Source organism: Dendrobates tinctorius, unplaced genomic scaffold, assembly GCF_039654945.1.
Source record: "Dendrobates tinctorius isolate UK_male_01 unplaced genomic scaffold, ASM3965494v1 ptg000004l, whole genome shotgun sequence".
NCBI lineage: Eukaryota > Metazoa > Chordata > Amphibia > Anura > Dendrobatidae > Dendrobates > Dendrobates tinctorius.
Window position 1 is genome coordinate 22,382,459 of NW_027361672.1, and position 15,947 is coordinate 22,398,405.

Sequence of the window (15,947 nt, forward strand, 5' to 3'; positions counted from 1 at the left end):
TTTTCTAAATAGTACTCTGTGCCATATAAACCCTTTTCTGTATCATAATATCATCACCTTGATTAGAGTGTCCGATTTGTGGATTGTGGGACATGGGATTTCTCCATACAATGTACTAACGACAGGTGACAGGTAGGTTGCATCAGAACCTCAAGCGAGGCATACATTTGCTAAACCGGAGCACCACCTGCATGATGAGGCACCTTAAATCCAAGCATGAAGTGCAGTGGAGTACCCATGTTAAAAAGCTTGACAAATCTCCTCATGCTCCCTCTTTTGTTGCGCTATAGGCCACTTCCTTTTGGTCAAGTTCAACAGGGCCACCTGCATCCCCGAAAAAAGAGAAAGTGACAGCAACAGTACCAGCAGTGTTGTCGACCATGTCCACACCATCCCATAGAAGTTTTCAGCTCTCCATCCCCAAATCCTTGAGAAAAAGAGGAAATTCCACTCTACCCACCCAAGAGCCATATGCCTTAAGGTCAGCATTTTTAAATTACTGTCATTTGATATGCTGCCTTTCCAGCTGGTGGAGACCATCAGCTTAAAAAAAGTGATGTCAGTGGCTGTCCTGCAGTATGTTGTTCCCAGCCACCACTACATTGCTGGGTGGGCTATCCCTGCCTTGCACACATACACGTTTCTGACACCATCATCAGTGTTACTATCCCACTTCTAAGACTGCTTGAATAAACCCTTCAAGCGATGATGGATGAGGTGGTGGCACAGAAGGAAGAGGAGCAGGAGGACCAGACAACATTCACGCTTTTATGAGGCCTTGTAATATAAAGATGATCTTGGCACTCAAGTGGTAGATATGAAAAGTAGGCTTTAATGTAGGTTTAACAGTACAGGTGTTTACAGATGCTCCAGTCCAAAAAGACCTTTATCAGAATTCTAAAAAAAATCTTTAGAAACAAGGAAAATATAATTGAACAACCAAAGTATATACAGCCATTGTCATTATAAGAAATATGTATAATATTCCTGGAATAGGACCAAGAGTCACAGTGCCCATAGGTTGATCAAACATAAGGAAACATGCAAGGGATAGGAGTGGATTGATATAAATTAGCTAGTATACAAACTTATACCACACTGTAGTAATTTAGTTCGAGTGGACACGATCCAACCTACAGCACCAGCTGTCTTATTAGTGATGTTCTAGACAAAAACCAGTCCAAAGGGACCATTGACAAAAAAAAACAGAGATTTCTTGTTTAATAAACATCCCATTGTTCCAGTACTTTATATACTGCTGAAAATTCATAAAAATCTGTCTTTGTTTTGGAAAATATCATAACACCACTGATTAAAAGCAGTAACTGCTTTTTTCTAGACACAGGCGATTTTCTAAAAGTGATAAAAGATATTAATCAAATCCATCCTGACATATACCTGGTAATATTTCACATCAGTAGTCTCTATACTTTTATTCCACACTCACAAGGCATCAAATGTGTTCACGACCTTTTAATGATATCTCACACTAACCCTGACATCACTGAATTTTGTATTGAACTGATAACCATAGTACTTCCCAAAAATTATTTTCTCTTTCAGGATAAATTCCATTTATAGGTCAAAGGTACCGCAATGGGCTCCAATGTGGCACCCCCGTATGCAAATTGCTCAATGTATAAGTTTGAAGAGTTAGTTGTTTACCCCAATGATCTATATCAAGAAAATTGTCTCCTCTGGGGAAGTTACATAGATGGCGTTTTCTGGATTTGGGGTGGCCCATTTGAGTCCCTCAATACCTTCTTTGAGTTCTTGAATTCCTCATGGAGCAATTTGACATTTACAATGGTTTTCAATCTACAACAAATAAATTTCCTAGATATACTCATACTGACAACCAGGGACACCTAATAATTGACTTATATGTTAAGCCCACTGACCGGAATGGCTTATGCTTTTGCTGTTAGAGGTAGGTGATGGCTAATTGTCAGAGCCATCATCTGCCTGGAAAGGTCCTAAGCCTGAATCAAAGCCATGGAAGCCATGGTAATGGGTTAATTATAATTAGCCACTTTTCCCCTTCCCAATAAAAAATTAAGGGAAATTCATTAGCTAATGTACTTTCCTCCAATTCATTAAAAATCATGATGCCTTGAGGCAGCCCTGAGGCATGTAGCAGCATGCCTTCTTTGTGAAGTTAGTAAGAATAAAACGTATAATGGAGACACCCTTTAAGGAATTCTTTACAGAAATTTATAGTGCATGATGCAGCTAAGGTTGAGAGTTTGCACACATGATTAAAGGTGATTGACTGCAACATAATATACTGGGATTCAATTCAGTCTGCAACCAATGTGGTACTACAATTCTTATTTTAACTGACTACACTTAGTTATTACAGCTATCACAGCTAGGACACCGTCGCAATAAACACATCACTCACCTCTACATTGCAGCAAAACAAGAAAGAAATCTAACTAGGTCTGAGAAAAATCTTAGACAAACGTTCTTCCAAGTAAAATTTACTGGTATAATCACATATGGCAGATTTGTGAAATATTTTTTGGCAAATGTCTCGTCTAAACGGGATTTGCAGAAATCTAAGTTCTTGTCACCAAAACATCTCTAATTAGCAGTATAGACCAGATATTCGATTTTTGATATTTCTGTAAAAGTATTAAAACACTTAGCTGTAAATTTCTTATAAGTCTCCCAAAAGTTAATCAGAGTTAATCATCATTTTCTGAGCATTTTCTTAAAAAATATGTTCACAGTTTTATACCAAAGCAAAGGACAAAAGATTATATAGAAGTCACAGAACTCTGTGCTGAGATCACATTATTCCTTATAATACATTCTGTAGCTGCTGCAGAACATCGTTTCATACAGAAAACAAAGGCATTATATTATATTTTGGTGGCAGACAAAAAACAATGCCCATAGGGCAGCACGGTGGAATTAATGGTGCTATATAAGTGAGTAAAATAAATATATAGTGTCAGCCACAGCCTAATTGCATGTAGGTATGTTCCCTGCATAAGTTTTGCTGTCGTTTGTAGATTTCTATAGAGACCACCCTACAAGGTCTATTGCCCCAGAGTGACAGTAATGGTCCTCCTTATTTCCAGGCATAATGATACTTTTGTCAGGCATAGCTTCCTCTACTGAAAGTAAGCACCCTCAAATATCAATAATGCTCCTATGAGTGCTATCCGAGTTTTTTATGGATAGCATTCATACCTGTGATAGTCTAAGAACATTTACATGTCCATGATGTTTCATGGACTGAGAGGTCTGTGTAAAATTGTGGTGACATGTCTTATTTTAATACAAGGGTCAGATCAAAATCAGCAATGCAAATCAACGGGTCCGTCAGAAAAAAAAAATCCGACTTCACAGTGCGGTTTGATTTTCACCGACTGTCTGAATGGAGAAGATGGAAAAATAGCTTTCTTTTATTTATTCACATACAAGAAAAGTGGATGACACTCGGCACATACTCTGATCAAACTCTGCTCAATCTCTTATTAAGGTCTGATCAGAATAATCATTCCGTTTTTCTTGTACGTAGAAAAATTGTTAATGAGCCCTAAGTGTTAGGCCTGTTTCACACTTCCGTTTTTTCTGTCAGTCCAAATCCGCCAAAATTGCGGAAAACTGATCCGCAGGCGGACTGACAGAAACGTTTGGCAGCGGATCGGCGGATGGACGGAACCACCGCTGGTAAAAATTTAAAGGAACCGCGCCTGGGACAAAAGAAAAAAAAAAAACGGCCAGGTAGTGATCTCCGGGAGCGGGCATGCTGAGGTGGCATCGGGATGGCGCGGGCACGGGATCATGACGCGGGAACTGTTCATAATTCGCGGGCGGCATCTCGTGGGAGCAGCTGCGATATCTCGCGGGAGCAGCTGCGATATCTCGCGGGAGGAGGTGCGATATCTCGCTGGAGGAGGTGCGATGTCTCGGAGAGCAGCTGCGATATCTCGCGGGAGGAGGTGCGATATCTCGCGGGAGCAGCTGCGATATCTCGCGGGAGGAGAGAGATCGATCCAGCAGTCAGACAGAATTGGGGGTTAAATATGTTTACAAATACTAAATGGCGGATCCGGGCAGCGAAAAAACGTTGCAGAGTCCGTCCGGACATGTCAGCGGACGCCAAAATATTGGCGGATCCACTGATAAACGGATGCAACGGATCACCATCAGTCAAAATCCGCCCACAATGCAAGTCAATGGGGAAAAAATCGGATCCGCAAAAAGAAATGTCGGATCCGTTTTTTTTGCAAAACGGTGGATTTTGACTGATGGTGACAAACGGAAGTGTGAAACAGGCCTTAGCCACAGTCCCTCTTTTTGTCAGCCAGAATGCTGACTTTTGTCAAACATAGGTCCTTCCTGGAAGATAAAGCCTCACAATGTCATACGTGATGGCTTCCCAGTACCAGTCTACCTAAGAGCCTTCCATATCGATTTGAAATTTCTGATTTTTTACCTGCAACTTTTCCAAATTGATGAAATAATTTGTTCTTACAAATGTGTACGTTTCAAAGAATAAGTCATAAAAATTAAATTAAGCTTGAGGCCATAACGAGAAAGTTTGATTTTTTTCACTAAAAAGGTGAAAATCCTATTTAAGTGTTAATATAATGATGCACGAGCAGCCATTTCTAGGGGGTCACGTGCCTCATTGCAAAAAATCCTTAGTGGGACCCTATAAGAGGCCTTTCAATCTTATTTTCTGTCATAAGTGAGGCGTAGAGTGAAAATGGTTGTGTTGCTATAACAACTTAACAAGTGGGAGTTATTCTGCACTGTGTTGCTATAGCAGCACAATGTAAAGTACCTAAAAGCAAAACAAGATGATTTGCAAGTAAACTAGGACAGACTACATGCTAAGTTGCTCTAGATCTGCCCTTCTACAAATTTTGTAATGCAAGGAAAAAAATAATTTAAAAAAAAAATTAATACTGAAAACATTATATACAAAATACAAATTATATAGCAAAGTAAGCACTGGTTTTGTTCTGAAAGCGTTCAAAAGTGAGGAATCTCAATTGGAAAAAGTTGCAGGGATTGGATGATGTGACCCAGCCGCCAAAAAGTGATGTGTAGAGATGAGCAACTTTACCTCCGAGAGAGCCGAGTCGGGTTTCGGACCGCCCGACTTTTCCAAAAGTCGAGTCGGACGAAATCGGCCGACTATCAGAGTTCCGACCGAAACCCAACCCCAATGCAAGTCAATGGGGAATAAAAGTCGGCAGTGAGTGGAGGACAGTAAACACACCTACAGTGCCCATTTCAATGGCAACGACATCAATTCTTATTACTTAAGCTTGTCAACCTTAATTTACTTTATAATAATAGCAACGCATTGAAAACTGGGGGTTATTTGGCTAAAGTTGGGGGGGGGTACAGCCCAGTTAGGGAGGTGGAAAAACTGGCATATGTTGAGGTGTAAAAAATGACAAAAATCTTGGCACTCAATATGTGAAATATTCAGACATTTTTATTTTGTGCATCCAGACAGAAAGGTTTAAACGTTTTCGGTCCAGCATAGGACCTTCATCAGAAAAATCTCGTTTATTGAAATAAAAAAATCCTTGCAATGGTAGCCAAAAGAAGGACAAAGTAGAGAGTCTGGATGGCCAGTGGAAATGTTAAATGGCTAGCGTCTGGAAAGCGTATGTGGACTGAGCCGTCCAAAATTAGAACAGGCAGCTGTACAGCGTAGGGCTTCAGAAAACGGACCTTTAGGGTCACTAAAATAAGGAGTGAAGACAGCGCTGATAACAGTGGGTATGCAACCTCTAGAATTGAACTGGTGAAGCCCTGGTCTGTGGTCTGGATGCCCTGTGTTTATTTCAGTAACCAAGATTTTTCTGATGAAGGTCCTATGCAAGATCGAAAATGTTTAAACCTTTCTGTCTGGATGCACAAAATAAAAGTGTCTGAATATTTCACATATTGAGTGCCAAGATTTTTGTCATTTTTGATTGATGGGTTGGATACCCGACTTGAGCACCAACAACCAAACTATTCCTGAGTGCCGTGCTCTTTTTATAGGTTATGTTGAGGTGTAGTCTAGACGTTCAGCCACTGCAAATGGAGGAATTGGAGAAGTCGGGGGAAGAGGAGGACAAAGCGTGCCATTTTGCTGGCAACCTATGTGTCATCAGGGGAAGGTGGTACAAAATCCTTTGAAACCCAGGCATGGTTCATTTTAATGAAGGTGAGATAACCTACATTTTGGGTCAACAGCCGGGTCCTTATTTCTGTCAGGATTGATCCAGCAGCACTGAAGACTCTTTCTGATAGCACACTACCAGCAGGGCAAGCGAGCTTCTGTAAGGCATATTGTGCTAATTCAGGCCAGGTGTCCAGTTTACAGGCCCAGTAGTCAAAGGAGAATGAACTGTGAGGGAGAACATCGATAAGGGAGGAGAAGTAATTTTGAACCATAGTTGACAACTGCTGTCTCCTGTCTGTTGCAATCTATTCATTATTACCAGTCGTGTGAGCGTTACTCAAGAGATCAGTCCACAACATGGTCATGAAACCCCTGTCTCCAACGCCACTTCAGCTGTGTGCACCATGAACACCTCTTCCATGTTGCCCAGTATGGCTCGTGGTAGAACCTGCACTGCTGCTGTGTGCTGGGAATGCCTCTAACAAACGGTTTACCAGAGTTGCTTGTTTGTTCGCCAATATTAGCTCTAGGTTCTCCTGTGGCATGATGTTCTGTAACTTGCCTTTATAGCGTGAATCAAGGATACTGGCCAACCAGTAGTCGTCATCCTTCATAATTTTGGCAATGCGGGGGTCCCTTTTTAGGATCCGCAAGAGATAGTCACACATGTGGGCCAGTGTTCCAGGTGTCAATGATGCACTGCCAGTGGTGGGTGGAGGAGCACTTTCTGCCAAATCCACATCCCTCCAGTCACGCACAAACCCTGTACCTGACCTTGGCAAGCCAACATTTTCTCTTGCCCCTGAGAAGCATCCTCCTCCTCAAAATAATCATCCCCCTCATCCTCCTCCTCCTCCTCCTTTTCCTCTTCTTCCTCCACCTCGTCCAGGAGAGTTCCCTGAGCAGGCAATGTATGACTGTCATCAAGGCTTACCTCCTCCTCCGCTGCAGATGCCTGATACTTAATGTGCATCAAAGTTTGCATGAGCAGACGCATAAGTGGGATGCTCATGCTTATGATGGCGTCGTCTGCGCTTACCAGCCGTGTGTATTCCTCAAAACACTGAAGGACTTTACAGAGATCTTTCAGCTTTGACCACTGCACACCCGACAACTCGATGTCTACCCTCAAACTGCCTGCCCGTGTATCCTCGCACAAATGCATTACAGCCTGCCTCTGTTCGCACAGCCTCTCAACCATGTGCATGGTGGAATTCCACCTTGTTGCAACATCTATGATTAGGCGGTGCTTGGGGAGGTGGAGCGATCACTGCAGCCTCTGCATACGACTGGAGTCTACGGGCGAGCGACGGATGTGTGAGCACAGTCTTCACACCTTATGGAGCAGGGCTGGTAACTCCAGATATTTATTTATGAAGCACTGCACCACCAGGTTCAAGGTGTGAGCCAAGCAAGGTATGTGTCTGAGTTTTGCCAGGGCTATGGCCGCGACAAAATTACGTCCGCTATCACTGACTACCTTGCCTGCCTCAAGATGTAGACTGCCCAGCCATGACTCAGTTTCTCGCTGCAAGTAGACGGCCAGTACCTCCGCGGTGTGTCTGTTGTCACCCAAATACATTATCTTTAAAACAGCCTGCTGATGCTCACCACTAGCTGTTAGACAGTGGGACACCTCGTGTGCAACACTGGCAGCTGCGGATCGAGTGCTCATGCGACTGCGCTCTGTCGACGAGCGTTCTCTTCTGGAGGAGGTGGAGGAGGAGGGTCAAACGCCTACAGCCAACTGTTGCCTATACCGTGGGCTAAGCAGCACTGTCCCACCGCCACTGTCCCCTGTGGACCCTGCATCCACCAAAGTCACCCAGTGCACAGTGATGGACACGTAACGGCCCTGGCCATGCCTACTGGCCCATGCATCTGTTGTGAGGTGCACCTTTCCACTCACTGATTGTTTGAGTGCATGGACAATGCGGTCTTTCACATGCAGGTGAAGTTCAGGGATGGCTTTTCTAGAAAAGAAGTGCCGACTGGATAGGTCATAGCGTGGGACAGCGTATTCCATGAGCTCTCGGAACGCTGCACTTTCAACCAAACAGAAGGGCATCATCTCTAATGAGATCAGTTTGGCAATGTAGGCGTTCAAAGCCAGTGTACGCGAATGAGAGGATGAGTACTTTTTTGTCCTACTCGGAGTCTCTGCTAGGGTGAGTTGGACTTGAGAGCTGCATATGATGGAACTAGCGGTGGACATGGCGGACTGAGAGGGGGTTGGTGATGGTGGTGGTGGTGGTGATGGCCTAGATGCAGTCTTTCGTTGTAAAAACATTGTGATTCCCTGACTGCTTTGGCCTTGCGACGACACCTCAACATTTCTTGCTGGTGGTGTGCTAACCGGTGGGTTAACAGTGGGGGAAGCGATGTAGCGATGATGGCTACCTTCAGTCGAAGCAGGTGCATGTGTGCTACCTGAGGTTTTGTAGTCCGTCCACGCTTGCAAGTGCATGGTGTTTACATGTCTAAGCATGCAACTGATATTCAAATTTCAGAGATTTTTCCCTCGGCTAAAGGTCCTTCCACACTTCTTACAGATAACCTTTGCCTCATCAATAGGATTTTGGTAAAAAAAGTGCCACACTGCACTCTTCCTACTATGGTAAAAATTTTCAGGGCCTGCACGCTGTGCTAATTTGACCATCTGGCCAAGCTGTCCTGCAACTCTTTTTGTTTTTTTAACACGTTTTTGGACTGCTACAGGTCTGCCAGATAACTGCAGCTGCGATGTCGATGCCTGCTGCGGATCCTCCTCCTCTTCTGAGCTATTGCCAGCAGCACCCTCTTCCCCCAATGGATGCCCATCGGGTCAACAATTGGGTCATCCATCACCTCCTCTTCAATTTCATCTGTACCTTCCTCTGTGTCACCATGTAAGGTGGTATAGTATGCGGGAAGGGGCACCTGAGTTTCATCGGGGTCAGAATCTGGCTCAGTAGACTACGAGGGCAATGCAGTGCTCTGGATGAATGTACCAGCAGAATCATATAGCACTGGCTGTGCATCAGTGCACTCCATGTCATATTCATCTTGGACTGGGAAATTCAGGATTTCACTTGATAACTTAGGCATGGTATGTGAAAAGAGCTCCAGGGAGTAATCTGAAGTGTGGCCTGCTGCATCCTTCACTTTTGGTGCGGGGTGAAGGACACAAGGAAAGGTGTTGTTCCTGATCAGGAGCCTGCACTGACGACTCAGTGCTTGCAGCTTTTGAAACTTCAGAAGAGGAGGCGACAGACCTGGAGGCTGTTTTGGCAATGTAAGCCAAAACCTGTTTCTGATGCTCCGGCTTTAAAAGCGGTTTACCTACTTCCAGAAAAGGGAGCCTTCCAGGCCTTGTGGAGCCAGACGATGACGCAGGCTCAACACTTCCTGCCTTAGGTGCTATTGTGCTTTTGACACTACCAGAAAATGCACCACCACCACCATCAGTACCTGCTGGCCCCCCCGCCCACATCCGCGGCCTCTTCCACCATACTTCCTCATGTTTGGGAAAATGTACCAAAAATACCAGCAGATATATGGTACTGTAAGAGCAGCGTACAGCTGTATACGATGTAGGGGAAAATTTAAATCTCCGTATATATTTCCGGAGTCACACACAGACACTCTCTCAGTAGAGTTGAGCGAAACGGGTCGAAAAATTTCAAAAGTCGCCGACTTTTGGTAAAGTCGGGTTTCATGAAACGAAACCCGACCCTAGGGTGAGGTCGGCCACGAGCTCGGCGACTTTAGCGCCAAAGTCGCGTTTCAAAAGTTTGTTTTCCGCCCTTTTTCAACCAATCAGGATCCACGGACACTGTGGGCAACGTGATGACATAGGCAGGGGTCACCACCATCTTTGAGAAGGGCATGCAAGTGATTGGCTTGCTTTGGGGGGCGTCACAGGGGGTATAAAATGGCGTGCACGCCGACCGCCATGTTACTCATGCTGATCTCAGAATAGGGAGAGCTGCTGCTGCTGCTGATTCTGTAGGGAGAGCGTTAGGCAGGGAAGAAGACACCAAAAACTGCTTCTGCTGCTAGCAATTTTGCCTGTACAACACACCAGTCACTGTGTGTGCAGTGCAAGGGAGGCTATATTTTGCTGGATCAGCTGTGTTGGTTGTTAGGCTGCCTTATAAGGCTTCCTGATAGCTGCATTGCTGTTTTCCCACTGCTCTGCAAACTGCTTTTTTAAAAGCAATCCAAATTTTTTTTTTGTCCTGGTGAGGTACTGAGCGTGCATTTTTTCACACCATACAGCGGTGTACGCTCCTCACACAGTACCGTGTAACGGCTGTTATCACGGCCACAGTGAAGCTATCTGTGTGTGACTCTGTAAGAATAAGTCGAGGACATGTTCCGTTCTTACAGACCTCCACCTTCTAGTTTTGTCTGCTTTTCAAACAGTTAAGTATATTTGCTGTTTGATCACATTCAAAACTATGGAGAGACAGCGTGTGTCAGTCCGTATACTTAAAAAACACGGAGCTTGACAATTTTACGGACACCAGACAGCGGTGTACGTGCACGCTCCTCTCTCAGTACCGTGTATCGGCTGTTATCACGGCCACAGTGAAGCTGTGTGTGACTCTGTAAGAATGAGTCGAGGACATGTTCCGTTCTTACAGACCTCCACCTTCTAGTTTTGTCTGCTTTTCAAACAGTTAAGTATATTTGCTGTTTGATCACATTCAAAACTATAGAGAGACAGCGTGTGTCAGTCCATATACTTAAAAAACACGGAGCTTGACAATTTTACGCACACCGGACAGCGGTGTACGTGCACGCTCCTCTCTCAGTACCATGTAACGGCTGTTATCACGGCCACAGTGAAGCTATCTGTGTGTGACTCTGTAAGAATAAGTCGAGGACATGTTCCGTTCTTACAGACCTCCACCTTCTAGTTTTGTCTGCTTTTCAAACAGTTAAGTATATTTGCTGTTTGATCACATTCAAAACTATGGAGAGACAGCGTGTGTCAGTCCGTATACTTAAAAAACACGGAGCTTGACAATTTTACGGACACCAGACAGCGGTGTACGTGCACGCTCCTCTCTCAGTACCGTGTATCGGCTGTTATCACGGCCACAGTGAAGCTGTGTGTGACTCTGTAAGAATGAGTCGAGGACATGTTCCGTTCTTACAGACCTCCACCTTCTAGTTTTGTCTGCTTTTCAAACAGTTAAGTATATTTGCTGTTTGATCACATTCAAAACTATAGAGAGACAGCGTGTGTCAGTCCATATACTTAAAAAACACGGAGCTTGACAATTTTACGCACACCGGACAGCGGTGTACGTGCACGCTCCTCTCTCAGTACCATGTAACGGCTGTTATCACGGCCACAGTGAAGCTATCTGTGTGTGACTCTGTAAGAATAAGTCGAGGACATGTTCCGTTCTTACAGACCTCCACCTTCTAGTTTTGTCTGCTTTTCAAACAGTTAAGTATATTTGCTGTTTGATCACATTCAAAACTATAGAGAGACAGCGTGTGTCAGTCCGTATACTTAAAAAACACGGAGCTTGACAATTTTACGGACACCGGACAGCGGTGTACGTGCACGCTCCTCTCTCAGTACCGTGTAACGGCTGTTATCACGGCCACAGTGAAGCTATCTGTGTGTCACTCTGTAAGGATAAGTCGAGGACATGTTCCGTTCTTACAGACCTACACTCTAGGGAGATTCCTATTCTGCCCAATTCTATATACACCTTGTAGTTTGTCATACACTAGCCAATTTCTGCCTGTGACATAGCGGTGTGATATTAACTGGGCCTCACACAATCCAACAGTGTCCACAAGTGTGTTCAGAAATTCTATATCTCCCCTGTCCTATAGTGACATTTTTCACACCTGCGACATTGAGCCTGTGACATAGCAGTGTGATATTCACTGGGCCTCACACAATCCAACAGTGTCCACAAGTGTGTTCAGAAATTCTACATCTCCCCTATACTATAGTGATATTTTTCACACCTGCGACATTGAGCCTGTGACATAGCGGTGTGATATTAACTGGGCCTCACACAACAGTGTCCACATGTGTGTTCAGAAATTCTACATCTCCCCTGTCCTATAGTGACATTTTTCACACCTGCGACATTGAGACTGTGACATAGCGGTGTGATATTAACTGGGCCTCACACAACAGTGTCCACAAGTGTGTTCAGAAATTCTAAATCTCCCCTGTCCTATAGTGACATTTTTCACACCTGCGACATTGAGCCTGTGACATAGCGGTGTGATATTAATTGGGCCTCACACAACAGTGTCCACAAGTGTGTTCAGAAATTCTACATCTCCCCTGTCCTATAGTGACATTTTTCACACATGAGACATTGAGCCTGTGACATAGCGGTGTGATATTAACTGGGCCTCACACAACAGTGTCCACAAGTGTGATCAGAAATTCTAAATCTCCCCTGTCCTATAGTGACATTTTTCACACCTGTGACATTGAGCCTGTGACATAGTGGTGTGATATTAACTGGGCCTCACACAACAGTGTCCACAAGTGTGTTCAGAAATTCTACATCTCCCCTGTCCTATAGTGACATTTTTCACACCTGCGACATTGAGCCTGTGACATAGCGGTGTGATATTAACTGGGCCTCACACAACAGTGTCCACAAGGGTGTTCAGAAATTCTACATCTCCCCTGTCCTATAGTGACATTTTTCACACCTGCGACATTGAGCCTGTGACATAGCGGTGTGATATTAACTGGGCCTCAGACAATCCAACAGTGTCCACAAGTGTGTTCAGAAATTCTAAATCTCCCCTGTCCTATAGTGACATTTTTCACACCTGCGACATTGAGTCTGTGACATAGCGGTGTGATATTAACTGGGCCTCACACAATCCAACAGTGTCAACAAGTGTGTTCAGAAATTCTACATCTCCCCTGTCCTATAGTGACATTTTTCACACCTGCGACATTGAGCCTGTGACATAGCGGTGTGATATTAACTGGGCCTCACACAATCCAACAGTGTCCACAAGTGTGTTCAGAAATTCTACGTCTCCCCTGTCCTATATACACCTTGTACCTTGTTTTACATTACTATATAGTTTGTGGGATTTTGTGTACATTTTTACCAAAAATGAGGAAGGCTGGTGGAAGAGGCCGTGGAATTGGGTGGGGGTTGCCAGCTGGTAATGATGGTGTTGGTGGTGGATCTGATGGTAGTGGCAAAAGCAAAATAGGACCGAATGCAGGAGGTGTTGAGCCTGCATCATCGTCTGGCTCCACAAGGCCTCGATGGCTTAGTTTTCTAGGAGTTGGCAAACCGCTTTTAAAGCCAGAGCATCAGGAAACAGTTTTGGCTTACAATGCTGACTCAGCCTCAAGCTCTATCGCCTCCTCTTCTGAAGTTGTAAAAAATAAAAGCACTGAGTCGTCATTGGAGGGTCATGTTCATGAACCACACCTTTCCTTGTGTCCTTCACCCCAACCAAGATTGAAGGATGACGCAGGCCATACAACTGATTACTCCATGGAGCTGTTTTCACATACCATGCCTGGGGTATCAAGTGAAATGGTGAATTACCCAGGCCAAGATGAATCTGACATGGAGTGCACTGATGCACAGCCACTGATAGATGATTCTGCTGGTACATTCAGTCAGAGCACTACATTGTCCTCGCAGTGTAATGAGCCAGATTCTGACCCTGATGAGACTCAGGTGCCCCTTCCCGCATACTATACCACCATACACGGTGACACAGAGGAAGGTGCACATGACATTGAAGAGGAGGTGATGGATGACCCAGTTGTTGACCCAGATTGGCATCCATTGGGGGAAGAGGGTGCTGCTTCCAATAGCTCAGATGAGGAGGAGGAGCATCCACAGCAGACATCGACATCACAACAGCTGTTATCTGGCAGGCCCGGAGCACTCCAAAGACAGATTCCAAAAATCAAAAGAGTTGCTGGACAGCTTGTCCAGACGGTCAAAATAGCACAGCGTGCTAGGCCGCAAAATGTCTTCCAAAGTAGGAAGAGTGCAGTGTGGCACTTTTTTGAACAAAATCCTCATGATCAGGCCAAGATTATCTGTAAGAAGTGCGCAAAGACCTTTAGCCGAGGGAAAAATCTGAAAAATTTGAATACCAGTTGCATGCTTAGACATTTAACCAGCATGCACTTGCAAGCGTGGACACAACACCAAACCTCAAGTACCACATGTGCAACTCATCACAAAGAAGGTAGTCAGCAACGCTACATTGTTTCCCCCACTGTAAGCCCACCGGTTAGCACAGCAGCAAATGTTGAGGTGTCGTTGCAAGGCCAAAGCAGTCAGGGAATCCCACTGTTATATCAACGAAAGACTGAATCTAGGCCATCAGAAAGAACACCAACTCCATCACCATCATCAACCCTCTCTCAGTCCGCCCTGTCCACCGCTAGTTCCACCATATGCAGCTCTCAAGTCCAGCTCACCCTCCCAGAGACTATGAGTAGGTCAAGAAAGTACTCAGTCTCTCATCTGCGTACACTGGGTTTGAATGCCCACATTGCCAAACTAATCTTGTTAGAGATGATGCCCTATCGGTTGGTGGAAAGCGCAGCTTTCCGCGAACTCATGGCCTATGCAGTACCAAGCTATGACCTACCCAGCCGCCACTTCTTCTTTCACAAAGCCATCCCAGCCCTCCACCATCATGTGAAAGACCGCATCGTCCATGCACTCAAGCAGTCAGTGAGTGGAAAGGTGCACCTCACAACAGATGCATGGTCCAGTCGGCATGGCCAGGGCCGTTGCGTGTCCGTCACTGCGCACTGGGTTAATGTGTTGGATGCAGGGTCCACAGGGGACAGCGGTGGTGAGACAGTGCTGCCTAGCCCACGGTATAGGAAACAGTTGGCTGTAGGCGTTCGACCCTCCTCCTCCTCCAGAAGCGAAAGCTCATCCACAGAGCACAGTCGTACGAGCACTCCATCTGCAGCTGCCACTGTTGCACACGAGGTGTCCCCCTATCAAGCAGCTAGTGGAAAGCGTCAGCAGGCTGTGTTGCAGATGATGTGTTTGGGTGACAGACACACCGCGGAGGTGCTGGCCGAGTACTTTCAGCGACAAACTGAGTCATGGCTGGGCAGTATACATCTTGAGGCAGGCAAGGTAGTTAGTGATAACGGACGTAATTTTGTGCCAGCCATAGCCCTTTCAAAACTCAGCCACATACCTTGCTTGGCTCACACCTTGAACCTGGTGGTGCAGTGCTTCCTCAACAATTATCCGGAGTTAACAGCCCTGCTCCAGAAGGTGCGAAGACTGTGCGCGCACATCCGCCGGTCGCCTGTACACTCCATTCGTATGCAGAAGCTGCAGCAATTGCTCCACCTTCCAAACCACCGCCTCATTATCGACATTGCAACAAGGTGGAACTCCACCCTGCACATGGTAGAGCGGCTGTGCGAACAGAGGCAGGCCATAATGCATTTGTGGGAGGATACAGGCCAGGCACTTTGAGAGCAGACATGGAGTTGACAGGTGTGCAGTGGTCGAAGCTGAAAGACCTCTATAAAGTCCTTCAGTGTTTTGAGGAATGCACACGGCTGGAAAGCGCAGATGACGCCATCCTAAGCATGAGCATCCCACTTATGCGTCTGCTCATGCAAACTTTAACGCACCTTAAGGAGCAGGCGTCTGCAGCCAATGTTGATGAGGAGGAAGAGGAGGAGGGAATCCTTGATGACATTCAGCCATTGTCTGCTCAGGGACCTCTCCTGGACGAGGTGGAGGAAGAAGAGGAGGAGGAGGATGATGATGGGCATGATTACTTAGGGGAGGAG